The sequence below is a fragment of the Salmo salar genome, chromosome ssa11 (assembly GCF_905237065.1).
Source record: "Salmo salar chromosome ssa11, Ssal_v3.1, whole genome shotgun sequence".
Taxonomy (NCBI): domain Eukaryota; kingdom Metazoa; phylum Chordata; class Actinopteri; order Salmoniformes; family Salmonidae; genus Salmo; species Salmo salar.
The window spans coordinates 66643154-66662612 of record NC_059452.1 but is presented as its reverse complement, the minus strand read 5'-3'; the positions used below and the strand labels follow the sequence as shown (position 1 = coordinate 66662612).

The 19459-nt window shown below is 41.6% G+C and overlaps 1 pseudogene; it reads left to right on the top strand.

The window, feature by feature from the left end:
* Nucleotides 1-891: 891 nt before the first annotated feature.
* Nucleotides 892-12228, top strand: LOC106562953 (torsin-1B-like; annotated as a pseudogene).
* The last annotated feature ends 7231 nt before the right edge of the window (nt 12229-19459 follow it).

The following is a 19459-nucleotide window of genomic DNA, read 5'->3' as shown; positions in this document are numbered from 1 at the left end:
ATTCAGACATCTTGATAACTGAGTTTACTGTTTTTATATATAAAATCAATATTATGCAACCTTGTTGAAAATTAACTTTCACCATCTCTTAGGCTTTTATTGCACTCATCTTCAACTCAACCTTACCTATTCTAATTTGTCCTAGCTGACCAATGGTGTTAACAAATGTTATATGCAGGGGGAGACATAATTATTATATACATTTCATTTTTTAATCTAGTCAGAAACACCGGCAGGTAGCCTAGTGGTTAGAGTGTTGGGCCAGTAACTGAAAGGTTGCTGGATTGAATCCCCAAGGTAAAAATCTGTTGTTCTGCCCCTGAGCAAGGCAGTTAACCGACTGTTCCCTGGGTGACGTGGATGTTAATTAAGGCAGCCCCCTGCACCTTTCTGATTCAGAGGGGTTGGGTTGAATGCAGAATATCAGTTGAATGCATTCAGTTGTACAACTGACAAGTATCCCCCTTCTTTTTTTTTTTACTCAATTAGTGACAGGTGCCTTGTGAAATTGGACGGAAATGTAATTAATTAAAAACCAATTTATTTAAGTCTGCAAAAATAAATAACTGTACATTTTCAAAGGAGGGGAACATTGAACATCAGCTCACACCAGATACCACACCTGTACAAAATGTGGAAAACAACACTGGACACTGGACCATCGTTAGTCTGGTGTCTCAAGCAAGTCTGTGATGAATTGTGCCCTCACGCAGGCTGGGGGCATGTCAGCTTAAATGCTTACATATAAAGGGGCATCCAGAGGAACAGTGGACATGCGAAGAAATCGGGAAATCCACTGCTGGCCGCCAGTTCACACTGGACCAACGTTAGTCTGGTGTCTCTCAAGCAAGTCAGTGCTGAATTGTGAACTCCCCATGCTGCTCCTGGTCAACAGCGTCCAGCGAATCCACCCCTGCTGATGCTTGTTGAGAGAGGGAGAGAGTGTTAAACTACTAATAGTTAACCCAACATTAGCAAATATTCAATCACAATGACGCATGTCTTGGAGGCAAGAAAGACATCGCCCTCTTCTGCTGGTCTTCACCCCACTGGGGGAAAGACAGAAGCCTGGGGTAGATCACCCGGGACAGGCCGACCGTGAGGCAGGAGGGAGCGCTGGAGGTACTTGTACGTTCAAGGGTTCATACATACAGAGAATACATAAGTGACAGCTACAGTATTAATCATTCTCAGCACCATGAGAGCAAATCTACAGCCAAGCAGCGCATGAATGGTAAGTGACAGCTACTATATTTAGTTAGCTTGCTATAGGACAAAGAATGCATAGGCCTACATGACAGATACAGGACCGAGTGTCATCGTGGATGGGTTTTCATCTTTGCAAAGTACACACTGCATTTATGGAAAGCATGTAGTGAAGTTGTTCAATGCATGTGAGATCTAACGGGCAAATAGTAAGACTAACGCAATGCATATCATCCCTTATTGTAAAGTATTCATGCTTGCAGAATGTCAAGGGAATTGAATAGCCTACCAAACACCATTAAACTAGCTAACATAATACATTTATTAGCTAATACATGACTGATACTGCTACATACATGTTGAATATACCTGTGCCATACACTGGAACCGAAAATAAACTACTGTAGCATGATAGCATTACTGTACTGTAGCCTGCGTCACGTGCACACGATTTCACAACTATCGCGACTTCACAGACGTCTTATACCATAAAACAAAGCACGAATTTAAGCGATAGTGTGCATTAAAATAGATACGATTGAAAATGCAGATAAGCGGTGACTGATTCAACCGGTAAAGTTAGCTACCGATGCCGAAACCAATGCTACTGTACGTGCATCATATATAGACGACACCAGAGATCACACTGTACAATAATGTTTACAATTCGCTTTTCCATTCTTACAACTTCACAGATGTAGCAATAACATTACAATCGATTTCATGCAAGCTTATAAAAGATACGTACTCTGTAACTCTCTCTCCGTGTGATGTAAACAATGATAGGATGCGGGGAAAGTGTCATGGCCGCCGTTTGTTTTCTGAAAATTCGAGTTGGGGCCGTGGCTAAAGTCAAAGGGCGAATACGATTGGATCACACGTCAAACGGGCGATGGTGATTGGATACAGTCATTTCTGGGGTTCCCCTGTCTATCTATAGATTATATAAATGCAGAGGGTGGCATAGTGATTGAAGCGAAAAGGTTTTTCAGTAAGAAAGAGGGGAAGAGATGTTAAAGTCTGTCAGTATTATTAATGTTTGAGAAGGTTGTACCTAAGAAAGTACAGGTGGGCTTCCTGGCTTTCACTGTTAGAGAGTGTCCCACCTCTACTAAGGTGTTTTAAATGCCAAAGAATGGGACATGTAGCGGATCTGTGCAAAGGAAAGAAAAGATGTGCAAAGTGTGGAGGGGAATATAATTATGGTGAACGTGGGAACAATGTCAAAGTTAAATGTAGTAATTGTGGGTGGGAACACAGTGCAGCATTTGGTGGATGCCAGGTGCAGAAAGAGGCCAAAATATATAAAATCACTCATAATGTCTCTTATGCAGAGGCTGCAAGGCAGAATGGTGGAACTATTAGGCAGAATGATGGAGATAATAGGGTTACTCCTGGAATAAGTGGACCTACTGTAGGAAATGTTGCTCATGATGGTCCTGACACGGATACAAGACCTGTTCAGAAATCTTGCTCTCACAAATGTGTTGTTTCAAAGGACACCTTAATTGTTAATCAGATTGACTTTATAGCCTTCATTGGAAGGATTACCAACCTGACTGTGTTTGTGGAAAAAATAACTGCCAAGTTGAAGCTCATTGTGGAACCAGCAACAGTTTTTAAGAGTAACAGATGTTACTATCGCCATGATTGTTGATATGTTGACTCCTAATAATACTAATGAGGGAATGTCTCAGTATGATGATAATTAGAGTTATGATTTTTGTTATCCTTCAGTGGAATTCCAGAAGCCTTATTGCTAACTGTCAGGAGTTAAAGAAATATGTAATAGATTTAGAGTTCAAACTTGACGTGATGTGTGTTCAAGAAACATGGCTTAGACCACATCTTGATTTTATTATTCCTGGTTATTGTTCAATCAGATCTGATAGATCAACTAAACAGGGTGGTGGGTCTGCTACGTTCATAAGGGAAGGTCTTGTATATCGTAATATAACTGTCCCATCTGAATATGAATGTGTGATGGTGGAAATCTACAGAGCAGGTAGTAATATTAAGTTACACCATTTTTACAACCCTCGTCGTCAACTATCATTAGAGATGTTTGATGAAATATCAGGAGAATTGGGCTCTAGAGAGATATGTGCAGTGACTTTAATGCACATAGTAGTTTATGGGGAAGCACACATACAGATGCTAATAGTACTATTGTGGAAGATATGATGGAAACAAGAGCATTAGTATGTCTTAATGATGGATGTGGTACAAGAGTTGATGTTGTTAGAGGGGTTGCATTCTGCCTGGACTTCATAACAGCTTCTATCTATATTGCATCTATGTGTGAATGTAATGAATGATTCTACTGTTGGAAGTGATCATTTCCAGATTTGGTGTACCATGAACTTTGATTTTACTATTACAGATAGGGTACCATTCAGAAGATGGGGCTTTCATGAAGCAGACTGGGAAAAGTTTGGAGATCATTGCTTAAAGTCTATTGGACAGTTGTCTTTAGAGAGGCTGGTTGATGTGACCTCTGTGACCTCTGATTTTGAGTGCTGTGAATGTATATGTACCAATGAGTGAAGTGGGTGAGAAAAGGAAGGTGGTTCCTTGGTGGACTGAAGAGTGCACTGCGGCTAGTCGAGAAAGAAATGGGGCTTAAAGAGTGTTGCGTAGGAATATGACTCCTGAGAATCTAGTTGATTTCCTCTAGTACGTAGGGTCACTAAGTCTGTCAAGAGAAATGCATGGAGACAGTTCTGCTTTACAATAGGCAGGTGTACTGAGCTGATAGATTGATGGTATATGTTAAATAAAATGACTGGAAGAAGCAAGTCCACTCGAATTCCATTTATGGTTGTGGGTCAGAAAATGTCCGTAACTGATAAAGAAAAAGCTGACTTGTTGGGGAACACATTTGCTAGGGTACATAGTGGGGTTACTTTGGATGAAGAATATAAGTCACGCAGGTGTGAGATTTTAAATGGTCATGTTAATGTGTATAAGAAAAGGGACACTTGACTCTTCTTTAGATGCTGTTTTTACCATACATGAGATGCGTTCAGCCTTAAAAGGCTGTGGATATATACAGCCCCAGATCATGATCAGTTGTGCTATATAATGTTTAAGCATCTACCTGATAACGTCATACATGTTCACCTGGGATTATTTAATACGAGTTGGAGTGAGGGGGTTATACCTTCTGGTTGGAAACGTGCAGTAATATTACCTTTTGTAAAGCCTGGTAAAGACCCTTCATGTGCTGATGTTTATAGACCAATAGCACTGACCTCTAACTTGTGTAAACTGATGGAAACGATGATAGTCATATTTCCTGGAACATAGAGGTTTATTGAATCGATGTCAAAGTGGATTCTGTAAAGGTAGATATACATTGGATGCATTAGTAAATGTGAGCAAAGAAGTTGAGGGAAAGGGATTCAAAAGAGAGGGAAAGGGAGAGGCAAAGGAATTCAACTATCGGGACGTTTGTAAGCTATGCTCATGGGAACATGAATACTTTGCACATGAACGACCGCTCATTCGGCAAGAATTGCAATGTATATATTTACGCCTACGTCTTACTCTGTCATCCCTCTGTAGAACTCGATGTTCTGTGGGAGGTTTCGAGGGATGTAAGACTCTGGTCGTGTAAGTCTCTGGTTGTCCACCAGAGTTCGCAACGTCCTTTGTAGTTCTAGTAGGCTTTTGTTCTGGAAGTGTTTGTTTAGAATGTATACTACAAAACTGTACCGCGAGGAGTTTCCTAGACTATTTTACATATACAGTTGAAGTCGGAAGTTTACATACACCTTAGCCAACTACATTTAAACTCAGTTTTTCACAATTCCTGACATTTAATCCTAGTAAAAATTCACTGTCTTAGGTCAGTTAGGATCACCACTTTATTTTAAGAATGTGAAATGTCAGAATAATAGTAGAGAGAATGATTTATTTCAGCTTTTATTTCTTTCATCACATTCCCAGTGGGTCAGAAGTTTATATACAATCAATTAGTATTTGGAAGCATTGCCTTTAAATTGTTTAACTTGGGTCAAACGTTTTGGGTAGCCTTCCACAAGCTTCCCACAATAAGTTGGGTGAATTTTGGCCCATTCCTCCTGACAGAGCTGGTGTAACTGAGTCAGGTTTGTAGGCCTCCTTTCTCACACACGCTTTTTCAGTTCTGCCCACAAATTTTCTATAGGATTGGGGTCAGGGCTTTATGATGGCCTCTCCAATACCTTGACTTTGTTGTCCTTAAGCCATGTTGCAACAATGTTTGAAGTATGCTTGGGGTCATTGTCCATTTGGAAGACCCATTTGTGACCAAGCTTTAACTTCCTGACTGATGTCTTGAGATGTTGCTTCAATATATCAACATATTTTCCTCCCTCATGATGCCAGCTATTTTGTGAAGTGCACCAGTCCCTCCTGTAGCAAAGCACCCCCACAACATGATGCTACCACCCCCCGTGCTTCACGGTTGGGATGGTGTTCTTTGACTTGCAAGCCTCCCTCTTTTTCCTACAAACATAACGATGGTCATTATGGTCAAACAGTTCTATTTTTGTTTCATCAGACCAGAGGACATTTCTCCAAAAAGTACGATCTTTGTCCCCATGTGCAGTTGTTAACCGTATTCTTGTATTTTTTTTATGGTGGTTTTGGAGCAGTGGCTTCTTCTTTGCGGAGCGGCCTTTCAGGTTATGTTGATATAGGACTCGTTTTACTGTGGATATATATACTTTTGTACCTGTTTCCTCCAGCATCTTCACAAGGTCCTTTGCTGTTGTTCTGGGATTGATTTGCACTTCTCACACCAAAGTGTGTTCATCTCTAGGAGACAGAACGCATCTCCTTCCAGAGATGTATGATGGCTGCGTGGTCCCATGGTGTTTATACTTGCGTACTATTGTTTGTACAGATGAACGTGGTACCTTCAGGCATTTGTAAATTGCTCCCAAGGATGAACCAGACTTGTGGAGGTCTACAAATTTCTTTCATTTATTTATTTTGATGTTCCCATGATATCAAGCAAAGAGGCACTGAGTTTGAAGGTAGGCCTTGAAATACATCCACAGGTACACCTCCAATTGACTCAAATGATGTCAAGTAGCCTATCAGAAGCTTCTAAAGCCATTACCTAATTTTCTGGAATTTTCCAAGCTGTTTAAAAGCACATTCAATTTAGTGTATGTAAACTTCTGACCCCCTGGAATTGTGATATAGTGAATTATAAGTGAAATAATCTGTCTGTAAACAATTGTTGGAAAAATTACTTGTCATGCACAAAGTAGATGTCCTAACCGACTTGCCAAAACTATAGTTTGTTAACTTCTTGCATCTAGGTGTTCTGCTAGCGGAACCCCGTTCCGCCAGCGGGACCCCTAGCCAACAGCCAATGGAACAGCAGGGCGCGAAATTCAAAACATCAAAAATCTAATAATTTCAATTTCTCAAACATATCACTATTTTACACCCTTTTTAAAGATACACTTCTCCTGAATCCAACCACGTTGTCCAATTTCAAAAAGGCTTTATAGCGAAAGCAAAACCTTAGATTGTTAGGACACCACCTAAACAAGAAAAGCCACACAGCCATTTTCCTAGCAAGGAGATGTCACAAAAAACCAAAATCCAGCTAAAATGAAGCACTAACCATTGATGATCTTCATCAGATGACACTCCTAGGACATCATGTTACACAATACATGTATGTTTTGTTCGATCAAGTTCATATTTATATCCAAAAACATTATTTTACATTGTCGCATGATGTTCAGAAAATGATTTGCCTCAAACTTCCGGTGAATGTGCACATTCATTTACAGAAATACTCATCATTAACGTTGACAAAATACACAACAATTATTTAAAGAATTATAGATATACTACCTCTTAATGCAACCGCGGTGTCAGATTTCAAAATAACTTTACGGAGAAAGCACATTGTTCAATATTCTGAGTACAGAGCTCCGCCATCAATGCAAGCTATACAGTTAGCCGTCAAGCCACGGCATCGTCAAAACTCTAAAATACTGTTATAAATTTTTATTTTACCTTTGCTGATCTTCGGCGGAATGCACTCGAAAGGACTCCCACTTCCATAAGAAATCTTCATTTGTTCGATAAAGTCCATAATTTATGTCCAAATACCTCTGTTTTGTTGGCGCGTCCAGAACACTATTCCAAAGGCACGAGACGGGGGCGCAAATCAATAGACGAAAAGCTCAAAAGTTCCATTACCGTTTGTAGAAACATGTCAAACGCTGTTTCCAATCAAACCTTAGGGTGTTTTTAACATAAACAATCGATAATATTCCAACCGGACAATAGCGTATTCATTACAGAAGGAAAAAAAAAATGCTATCCATGCGTGAACGCGCATGAAGTAACTACATGACCTCAGACAGTCCACTGCTTGAACCGGCTGTTATTCGGTCAAAATTCACCATAGAAGACTCAAACAACTTTGTAACGACTGTTGACATCTAGTGGAAGCCTTAGGAAGTGCAAGTTGACCCCACAGACACTGTAGTTTCAATAGAAAATGGTCTGACTTCCCACTTCCTGGTTGGATTTGTCTCAGGTTTTTACCTGCCATATGAGTTCTGTTATACTGACAGACATCATTTAAACAGTTTTAGAAACTTCAGAGTGTTTTCTGTCCAAATATACTAATAATATGCAAATATTTGACTCTGGGCCCGAGTAGTAGGCTGTTTAATTTGGGTTCGTTTTTTCATCTGGCCGTGAAAATACTGCCCCCTATAGCGAAGAGGTTAAAAAAACCTGTTAGGGCTAGGGGGCAGTATTGACACGGCTGGATAAAAAAACATACCCGATTTAATCTGGTTACCACTCCTACCCAGTAACTAGAATATGCATATACTTATTACATATGGATAGAAAACACCCTAAATTTTCTAAAACTGTTTGAATGGTGTCTGTGAGTATAACAGAACTCATTTGGCAGGCAAAACCCTGAGACATTTTCTGACAGGAAGTGGATACCTGATGTGTTGTATTACCTTTAAACCTATCCCATTGAAAAACACAGGGGCTGAGGAATATTTTGGCACTTCCTATTGCTTCCACTAGATGTCACCAGCCTTTACAAAGTGTTTTGAGTCTTCTGGAGGGAGATCTGACCGAACAAGAGCCATGGAACGATGATGGCCCATTAGACACCTGGCGCGCGAGTTCATGTTGGGTACCCTCGTTCCAATACGTTATAAAAGAGTATGCATTCGTCCACCTTGAATATTATTCATGTTCTGGTTAAAAAAGGCCCTAATGATTTATGCTATACAACGTTTGACATGTTTGAACGAACGTAAATATATTTTTTCCCCTCGTTCATGACGAGAAGTCCGGCTGGCTTAGATCATGTGCTAACAAGACGGAGATTTTTGGACATAAATGATGAGCTTTTTTGAACAAAACTACATTCGTTATGGACCTGTGATACCTGGAAGTGACATCTGATGAAGAGAATCAAAGGTAATGGATTATTTACATAGTATTTTCGATTTTAGATCTCCCCAACATGACGTCTAGTCTGTATCGCAACGCGTATTTTTCTGGGCGCAGTGCTCAGATTATTGCAAAGTGTGATTTCCCAGTAAGGTTATTTTTAAATCTGGCAAGTTGATTGCGTTCAAGAGATGTAAATCTATAATTCTTTAAATGACAATATAATATTTTACCAATGTTTTCTAATTTTAATTATTTAATTTGTGACGCTGACTTGACTGCCGGTTATTGGAGGGAAACGATTTCCTCAACATCAATGCCATAGTAAAACGCTGTTTTTGGATATAAATATGAACTTGATAGAACTAAAAATGCATGCATTGTCTAACATAATGTCCTAGGAGTGTCATCTGATGGAGATTGTAAAAGGTTAGTGCATCATTTTAGCTGGTTTTATGGTTTTGGTGACCCTGTCTTTGAATTGACAAAACATTACACACAACTCTTGTAAATGTACTGTCCTAACATACTCTAAATTTATGCTTTCGCCGTAAAACCTTTTTGAAATCGTAAAACGTGGTTAGATTAAGGAGATGTTTATCTTTCAAAGGGTGTAAAATAGTTGTATGTTTGAAAAATTGGAATTTTGACATTTATTTGGATTCAAATTTGCCGCTCTTGAAATGCACCTGCTGTTGATGGAGTGCACCACGGGTGGCACGCTAGCGTCCCACCTAGCCCATAGAGGTTAACAAGAAATGTGTGAAGTGGTTGAGAAACTAGTTTTAATGACTCCAACCTAATTGTATGTAAACTTCCGACTTCAACTGTACAGCTGCAGACTTAATGTGTAGTCCCGTCTTCACCTTTGTATACTGGTCTTGTAGTTTTAACCATTACGTGATGTCCGGTTTACACTGTCCGGCTGCTTGGTCTAATGTAAATTTCGTTAGGAGTACTTTATAATCACTCTGGCAAAAAGGGCATTCCATCGTTTTGGCATAATGTCTGTGCTCATGTGGGTGTGGTTAGTGACTTGGCAAAGTATATATGAAAAATAATTATCTAATTAGGAAGGCTAAAATCACATTTTATCTTCTCAGAAATTGTTTCCTATTTAATCATATGTTTTACAACATGTAAATCTAACTGGAATGTGTACACCCTCAGAGATACCGTTATTTAGTTATACCCTCCTTAATGATATTACAAAACAACAAAGGATATGACAGAATTATTGTTTGGGTCCCACCAAACATTCCAGATGTTTGGATATTAAAGCTAATGTTCCAATGTCCAATCTTTTGATGTTTGAAGTTTTGGCAAGAGTCTCTCTCTACACACAAAGGATTTTTGACTTCTCCATACTGCAGTGCAAGAAGGAGAGCATTTACGACCGGTCGTCTTCCTCTCTGGTGGGAGAGAGGGGGGTGGTTTGCCATTTTTGATCCTCACCCATGAGGGAAATTCGGGTGGTTGTGGATGGGTTATTAGCAATTGCGGGTGCAACAGCTAACTCGTGCACCGCTAGCCTACATAGCAGCTGTGCCCTACATGCGTAACTAATCACGTTAAGATAACCACCTATAATTAGTATAGAAATAATGGTGTATTCATAGCACATGTCCCATTCATTGACACTAATAATCGACTTCTGCCCTGTCATCAGGTTTGGAAGTGGCCCTAGATCAGAAGCTGATTGGTCAACATGTTGCTTCCAGAGTCGTCCATAAAGCTGTAACGGGTTTCATGAACAATAAAAACCCTAAAAAGCCCCTGGTGCTCTCCCTTCACGGCTGTTCTGGCACAGGGAAGAACTTCGTCAGCCAGTTGATAGCTGAAAACATCTACAAGGAGGGCATGGCCAGCAGTTTCATCCATCATTTTCAGTCTACAGTGCACTTCCCTCATTCGAGTCAGATTGAGAACTACAAGGTAAAACAAGTATTTTGTTTAATTGAAACATAATCCCCAGGCACACAACCAGCATGGCTACCACAGCATTCTGCAGTGATATGCCATTCCATCTGGTTTGTACTTTTTGTGCTAAGTTGGACAACCATTTTGTTTTTCAACAGGACAATGACCCAACACACCTCCAGGCTGTGTAAGGGCTATTTGACCAAGAAGGAGAGTGATGGAGTGCTGCATCAGATGACCTGGCCTCCACAAGTGCCTGACCTCAAACCAATTGAGATGGTTTGGGATGAGTTGGACCGCAGAGTGAAGATAAAGCAATCAGCAAGTGCTCAGCATATGTAGGAAGCTGGTTGAGAGAATGCCAAGAGTGTGCAAAGCTGTCAACGAAAATGGTGGCTACTTTTGTAGAATCTGAAATATAAAATATATTTGGATTGGTTACTACATGATTCCGTATGTGTTATTTCACAGTTTTGATGTCTTCAGTATTATTTTACAATGTAGAAAATAGTAAAAAAGAAATTAAAAAAACGTGGAATGAGTAGGTGTGTCTAAACTTTTGACTGGTATATCACAATTTTTTTAATATATTTTGCAGCTTTGCTGTAAGCCATCTAAACTGCTGTAGATAAGTCTGTTTTAACTGCTGTGACCATCCCCCAGTCTCAGCTGCAGCAGTGGATCAAAGGCAACATCACCAACTGCCCACGTTCCGTGTTCATCTTTGACGAGATGGACAAGATGCACCCTGGCCTAATCGACTGTATAAAGCCCTACCTGGAATACTACGAAAATCTGGATGTGGTCTCGTACCGCCAAGCCATCTTCATCTTCCTCAGGTAGGGCAGACAGACTAGCAGTGTGTGTGATAAGAATTCCTGTGTTGTTTTTGGATACTTATGTTTTGATTTACAGTCAAATATATTAGTCATCCATCATCCTATCTTTCCCACAACTTAACCACTCGTTGTAGTGACCATGGTTTTACTTACCTAAACGTCAGCTGTCAATCAGATACGGCCTCCCAAAACTAAAGTTCAGTTACTTCAGATTTTTTATTTTGCAAATAAAATCAGCACATGAACCTAATGCATTTAGAAACTACCCCATGTCCGGACCAGTGAGGAAGAAAAATAATGTTGGACCCAGCTTAAAGTGGCAATATGCAACTTTTATGGGCGACCTGACCAAATTCACATAGACCAATAACTCACATTCTATCATTCTACTTGAAAGCAAGTCTAAGAAGCAGTAGATCTGTTATGTGCTCAATTTCTATGCTTCCCATTAAGTTTTGTTTTTGTGTCTTACTTTTTGTTTTTTTACACCAGCTTCTAACAGCTGAAACAACAATATTATTAGTTGTAGAAAGTATATTTCACAGCGGTTTAGATGGTACAGTGATTCTCTACTAGCTTATTTTGTCACAAACTGAAATTAGGCGAACTATTAGAGTTTTAGCAACCAGGAAATTTCTGCATAGTGCAACTTTAATATCTACTAGTTTGTTTTGCTCATCTCCATAGCAACCCTGGAGGACAGCACATCACACATGTGGCCCTGGACTTCTGGAATGCAGGTTGAGACCGAGAGGAGATGAAATTGCATGACTTAGAACCAGCTCTCTCGCTGTCCGTGTACAACAACGAGCAGAGTAAGCCACCTCTTTGCCGTCCTTCCTTAGGGCTGAAGCCTAATTTATGCACTTTGGTAACTTTTTTTAAATATTTAACAAATCATGCACATGTTTCTCTAGGTCAGGATTCTCTCCTTTATGGTACTAAGCCTTGGGTTAGAAGACTGGGGATGTTATGGAGACTTTTCAGACCTTCAATACAAAGATTACCTGTGATATCTATATTCTGTCCATCTGCCTTTCTTGCCCCTGCTCATTTTATGACTATCCTTACCCCCTATGCTCTTGTGTACATCTGAGAGGATTGGGTAAGCAATTGGTGGTAGCTTCTTCTTCCCTCAGGTCTCCCAACATCAACACAACCATGTGGAGGACATCAACGGTCTTGTTCTGATGGTGTCACTTCTCCCTGAAGATGGATTACTGAGAGAGAGGAGGGCGGATTTAAGAAGAGATACAAAAATAAAATTCAAACACTGAGGGGAAACGCTATTCTTTTTAACCAATCAAGGTGCTTGTTCCTGATTTTGTATATTTTGTAAATGATTATCTTCAAATAATGATTTCCTTTTTCATGGAATTCTGCTGCACATGAACTGTGGCAAGTGAAAATTTGTTGTGTATTAGAAACAAATGTGGTTTAAAGTTACAATCTCTAATACTGTAGAAAAGACACATGGAGTTGGTGGAAGAATCCTTTAATTCATGGCCACTTACTCAGCTTGGCCAGGGGCGCTTTAATTAGATCAAGTGGAAACGTCCGACAGATCTCAACTCCATAAAAGGAGGAAATCTCCATCGCCCGATCTCGCTGCTTTCTCTTCCTTAACTCCGTCTAATCCAGAAGTTCTGTGCGTCCATGAATCCACTGAAGTCCACCGAATCTGTTACCTTTCATCTGTGTCACGTTGCGCCAATTCGAATCTGGTATTAGGATATAAACAAACCATGCAACTTAGTTTTGCACTGATTATTTAATTCATAAATAGAATGATAGTACAAATGGAAAATATGATGTTCGTATACGGTCTCGCTGTGACACCACGCTGGGCAGACAGAAGAGAACGACACATCCTTTGTTCATCCTTAAATACTCTGACAGAGATAGCTCCCGCTCAATGCTGGCCTGTCAGAGCGAGGATGAGCGTGGTTTAAACTTCCTCATCCTATCGTCGGCGTGCAGGCTGGTCCCAGCCTCGTGACGCACTTCCTGTCGCCGGGTGTAGTTCTTCTTGTCTTCAGCAGTTGATTTATCCGTAGTTTATATACTTAAAACCTCTTACATCTAGACGTTCCGCTAGCGGAACACCTGCTCCAATATCCAATGATAGAGCGTGGCGCGAATTACAAACTCCTCAAAAATACAAAAACTTCCATTTTTCAAACATATGACTATTTTACAGCATTTTAAAGACAAGACTCTCCTTTAGCAAAACATTAGATTATGTCAGCAGAGTACCCAGCCAGAAATAATCAGACACCCATTTTTCAAGCTAGAATATAATGTCACATAAACCCAAACCACAGCTAAATGCAGCACTAACCTTTTGATCTTCATCAGATGACAATCCTAGGACATTATGTTATACAATACATGCATGTTTTGTTCAATCAAGTTCATATTTATATCAAAAACCAGCTTTTTACATTAGCATGTGACTAGCATGTGACTAGCATTCCCACCGAACACTTCCGGTGAATTTACTAAATTACTCACGATAAACGTTCACAAAAAACATAACAATTATTTAAAGAATTATAGATACAGAACTCCTTTATGCACTCGCTATGTCCGATTTTAAAATAGCTTTTCGGTGAAAGCACATTTTGCAATATTCTGAGTAGATAGCCCGGCCATCACAGGCTAGCTATTTTGACACCCACCAAGTGTGGTACTCACCAAACTCCGATTTACTATTAGAAAAGTTTGATTACCTTTGCTGTTCTTCGTCAGAATGCACTCCCAGGACTTCTACTTCAATAACAAATGTTGGTTTGGTTGCAAATAATCCATAGTTATATCCAAATAGCGGCGTTTTGTTCGTGTGTTCAAGACACTATCCGAAGGGTAAAGAAGGGTGACGCGCCTGACGCGTTTCGTGACAAAAAAATTCAAAATATTCCATTACCGTACTTCGAAGCATGTCAAACGCTGTTTAAAATAAATTTTTATGCGATTTTTCTCGTAAAAAAGCGATAATATTCCGACCGGGAGTCGTTGTTTTCGTTCAAAGAGAGAGAAAGTAAACATGGTGTCGGCTCGTGCACGCGCCTCCAGTCTCCTTGTCCTCAGATCGACCACTGTCCAAATGCGCTACTGTTTTTCAGCCATGGCCTGCAAAGTCACCATTCATCGTTCTGGTGCCTTCTGAGAGCCTATGGGAGCATTAGAAAATGTCACGTTATGCCAGAGATCCCCTGTTTTGGTTAGAGATGATCAAGAAGGCCAAGAAATAGTCAGAGAGCGCTTCCTGTTTGGAATCTTCTAAGGTTTTGGCCTGCCAAATGAGTTCTGTTATACTCAGACACCATTCAAACAGTTTTAGAAACTTTAGGGTGTTTTCTATCCAAATCAAACAATTATATGCATATTCTAGTTACTGGGCAGGAGTAGTAACCAGATTAAATCAGGTACATTTTTTTATCCGGCCGTGCAAATACTGCCCCCTATCCCCAACAGGTTATTAATACCCTTACCTACCCCAGTGATGCAGCTATATTTACCCCCATAATCCTTAACCCCCCTTGGAGCCTTCTGAGGCAGTACTTCTGGAAACACTAAACTCAAAGTTCTACACAGAGATGTAATAGGTTGAGACTGATAGAACCTATCCAAAATACACTTCAATCCCTCACCTTCACCTATAGCAAATGGATGAGTTGCCAATTAGGTCTAGCATGTCCACATATGACACAATTCTTTTTCTTCAAAGTTCTAGCAGTATATCTCATATATTCCAACCACATATTTTCTTTCCCCTCATACCCAGTTTCAGTACCCAATTGGTCGCTGTCCGTTATATCCTTAACATTAATTACCTGTACTAGGTTTGGTACCTTTGGGGTTTGAGTCCGAGCTGGGCCTGGAGTAGTGGTATGGTTCGACTGGACCTGTCCCTTTCCGGTCGGGGCTGGTTGCGGCTTTAGAGCCACCTTTATGTGGAATAACCCCATTGAGTCTCCCCCGATTCTCTCCAGTCCTAGAGTATAGGTATCTGTAAGTTGCACATTCTGAATAGTTAGTAGGATTTCATCACCTTTACATGGATCATTGTGTCTTTGCCACTGCATCGAAAAGCGAGATATTCTATTTGGATCCCCTATTGTATATGGATATTCCTTTCTTCACTCCCAAAATTTCCCTGTGTTGGTAACCATATATTCCCAATAAGGGCACCACATGCCCATACAGAGATAAGCCGGAATATTTCTATATGCCTTGGTAAGCCGAACCATACAGTTACTGTATTCAACAAACCTAGATTCTGGGTTGCATTTTGCGTGGCATGTACATATGTCTCACCCTCTGCCCCCTACGGTCAGTATATCACATACCTTCAATACCACTACGCTTGAGTCCCCCTCAGTCAGCTGGGCCTCTAGTGGCATAGTTCCAAATGGGGTTGCCCCACTCTGCCCTAAGAGGGGCAGAGTGATTGCTACCCACACTACTAAGTTCATTGGCTGGCCGTCACGTCCGTGACAACTTGATCCAATGTTCTTCCTGGGGTGGAATCTTTAGCACAGTGGGTTCTATGATACCACGTGTCTTTCTTTGTGGAGTTTACTCTTAGGGAGTGGCTTGATACCTCTTTTACCTGGAATGGTCCTTTCCACCTAGGCTCTGTCCACTTCCTGGAATGCACTTTCACCCTCACCCAGTCTCCCACCAGGATGTCTCTGTTTTTGTCTGTAGTCTCAACAGCCGGGGTGTGAACCTCCACCACCTGTTTGGACAGTCTTTCGACAAGAGAGGTTAGCGCCTGCATGTAGTCAGTATATCTGATCTTAGCAACATCTAGCCTGGGCAAACTAGGATTATCTGCTGGTGGCCCTGGCATCCTACGCCCTGTCAACAGCTCGTGTGGGGTTAAGTGCGTATCAGAACCTGGTGAGTTTCTCATGGACATTGGGGCTAAAGGTAACGCTTCTACCCAATTTAGTTTTGTCCCTGCCATAATTTTGGCCATCTTTTGTTTCAGAGATTGATTAGCTCTCTCTACCAAACCCTGCGATTGGGGATGATACACTGACCCCAACCTGTGGGTTATCCCCAATGCCTATTCTACCTCCCTCAGGTGTTCGTTCTTGAAGTGGGACCCGTTGTCGGAACGGATCATTCGTGGGACCCCAAATCTTGGTATGAGATCCCTTTTCAGCCATTTAATAACTGCTTTAGCATCTTCTCTGGCAGTAGGGATTGCTTCCACCTACCTGGTGAACCTGTCTACCATGACTAACAGGTACCTTTTTCCCTCTACCCTGTTGTCCTGTCCCATATAAGTGAAATCTATGCATATATCCTGGAATGGTGCATCAGGTATCGGAAAACTGCCTATCACTGCCCCTAGTGATACCTTGTTGTTATAGCTCTTACATATTTCACAGCTTTCCGATATCTCCCTTGCCATATCCAACATATCCACCATGCCTTTTCAACTGCTTTTGCAACACTTTTCCATCCTCCGTGCGCCTTCCCGTGTTCCTCTCGAATGATTGACCTGAGAAGTTTAACAGGTGCCACAGTTCTTCCTGTGTGGGACCTCCAGATTCCTTGATGGTCCTTTCTCGCACCCCGTCTGCTCCACACGTTCTGTTCGTAGACATCAGCTGCGTCTTGTAACTGTCTTACTGCATCCTCCGTTAATTCCTCTTGTCCCTGTGTTATTCGCTGTACCATTTGTTGGGCTCTGTAGCCTCCTGCTTCCTTGGCTGCTTGGTCAGCTCGGTCATTTCCCTCCCGTACCTTCGTGCTTTCCTTGCTATGTCCTTTACATTTCATAATTTCAACCCGTTTTGGCAGCTTGATCGCCTCAATCAATTTCTGGACTTCTTGCTTATGTTTTATTGGTTCGTTCGAGCTAGTCAAGAACCCTCTCCTCATCCATTGAGGACCATCAATGTGGGCAATTCCATGGGCGTAGGCAGAGTCGGTATAGATATCCACTTCTCTTCCTTGGCAGAGCTCCAACGTTCTCCGCAGTGCTCTTAGTTCTGCTAGTTGTGCTGAGGCTTCTGTTGGTCCCAATTTTTCTGCTTCCATTACTTTATGTTCTCCGTTTTTATCCTGGCGCACCACAGCATAAGCAGCAATGTTCCCTCCGTTCGGGTCCTTTGACCTATAACAGCACCCATCCGTGAACAAGGTTTCCTTCGCTCCGTCCAGCGGTATGTTCTCAAGATCCATCCGGACCTTAATTTGCCTTGCTGCCCTGTCCTCGCAAACGTGCGGCTCCCCTTCGCCCATTCCATCAGTCATGTTGGTGACTGTGGTCACATATGTGATGTGTTTTGCTGTAATGGCCTTGGTGATATTGGACTTTCTCTTGCTCGACAGGGTGAACAGCTTAGATCCGATGAAAGCTGCTACCCCGTGGTCTGTGTTAATTTCTAATGGATGTCGCATCACGATGTGTGCTGTCTTTCCCACTGCTTTTGCTAGTACGGACATGTGCCTGGCACAGTCTGTTTGTCCTATTTCAATGTTGTCTAATTTTGCACTGTAATAATGCAACACTTTTCTCTCCCCCTTTTGTTTCTGGTACAGGATGGAATGAACATACCCCTCCTGTTCCGAAACATCTAATTGAAATATAGTCCGGCAGGGTGAGGGCTTCGGCCTGAGCCAGCTTGAGTTGGATGAAAGCCAGTTAAGCATCAGTTGTCCATTTTAAGACTGCAGTAAGGTTTCTGTTACCCGCCTCCCGTAAGATGTCTCTGAGAGGTTCAACTTTCAGACAGTACTCTGGTACATGTGTTCTGCTGTATCCCGTCAAACCAAGGAACGAAAGTAGATGCTGAACTGTCACTGGTTTGGGGTACTCCAAAATTGAAGTTCTCTGTGCCATCGAGACGGCTTGGCCTTTTCCCGACAAAACCCTCCCCAGAAACTGCACTGTTCTCCTGCAACATTGAACTTTCTCTCGCTTGACTTTGTAGCCCTTTGCTGCGACGAGAGTCAACAGAGCTTTTGTTGCTTGTAAGCATGACTCGGCAGTCGGGGCCGCCAATAGAAGGTCATCAACGTACTGCAACAGAGTCACCCCTTCCGGTAGAGTCAGCTCTTCAAGATGATCTTTTAGGATGCAATTGAAGATTCCCGGGGAATCCCGGTACCCCTGTGGGAGTCTCGAGTACGTAAACTGGCGTCCCTCGTATGTGAAAGCAAACAGAGGTTGTGAATCAACGTGCAATGGAATACAAAAGAAAGCATTCGCCAAATCAATTACTGAAAACCAGTCTTGGGTTGGGGAGATGTTCTGCAGAGCCAGGTATGGGTCAGGAACCGGCCTCACGTCTGGGACTGTAACTTCATTGATAGGTCTAAAGTCTTGAACCATCCTCCACTTCCCTGTGCCTCCCTTCTTTATAGGTAGGATTGGCGTGTTCCATAATGACTTAGTTGGATGGAGTACATTGCCCTTCAACAATCCCTTCAGGGTTGGTTCAATCCCCTTCGTTTTTTCCTCACTTAGCTGGTATTGTGATCTCCAGACAGGAACAGTCAGCCGACTATCTGTTCTTATCGAAACCACAACAGGTTCCACATCCACCAACCCTACATCTTCAGCGCTAGTTGTCCAGAGGGTACTGGGTACTTGTGCCAGAAGGTTATGAGTGTCTGGATGGTCTGACATCTCCCTCCCATGGTAAAGCGATTTTTCTCACCACTTCTGGCCAAGAAACATCCTCAACATTAAGTTTAACCCTCCATATCGCTCCACCATCCATATAGGATGCCTCCATGTCGGGGAGTTGTGTTTTAACCTCTTGGGGCTAGGTGGGACGCTAGCGTGCCACCCGTGGTGCACTCCATCAACAGCAGGTGCATTTCAAGAGCGGCAAATTTGAATCCAAATAAATGTCAAAATTCAAATTTTTCAAAAATACAACTATGTTACACCATTTGAAAGATAAACATCTCCTTAATCTAACCACGTTTTACGATTTCAAAAAGGTTTTACGGCGAAAGCATAAATTTAGAGTATGTTAGGACAGTACATTTACAAGAGTTGTGTGTAATGTTTTGTCAAG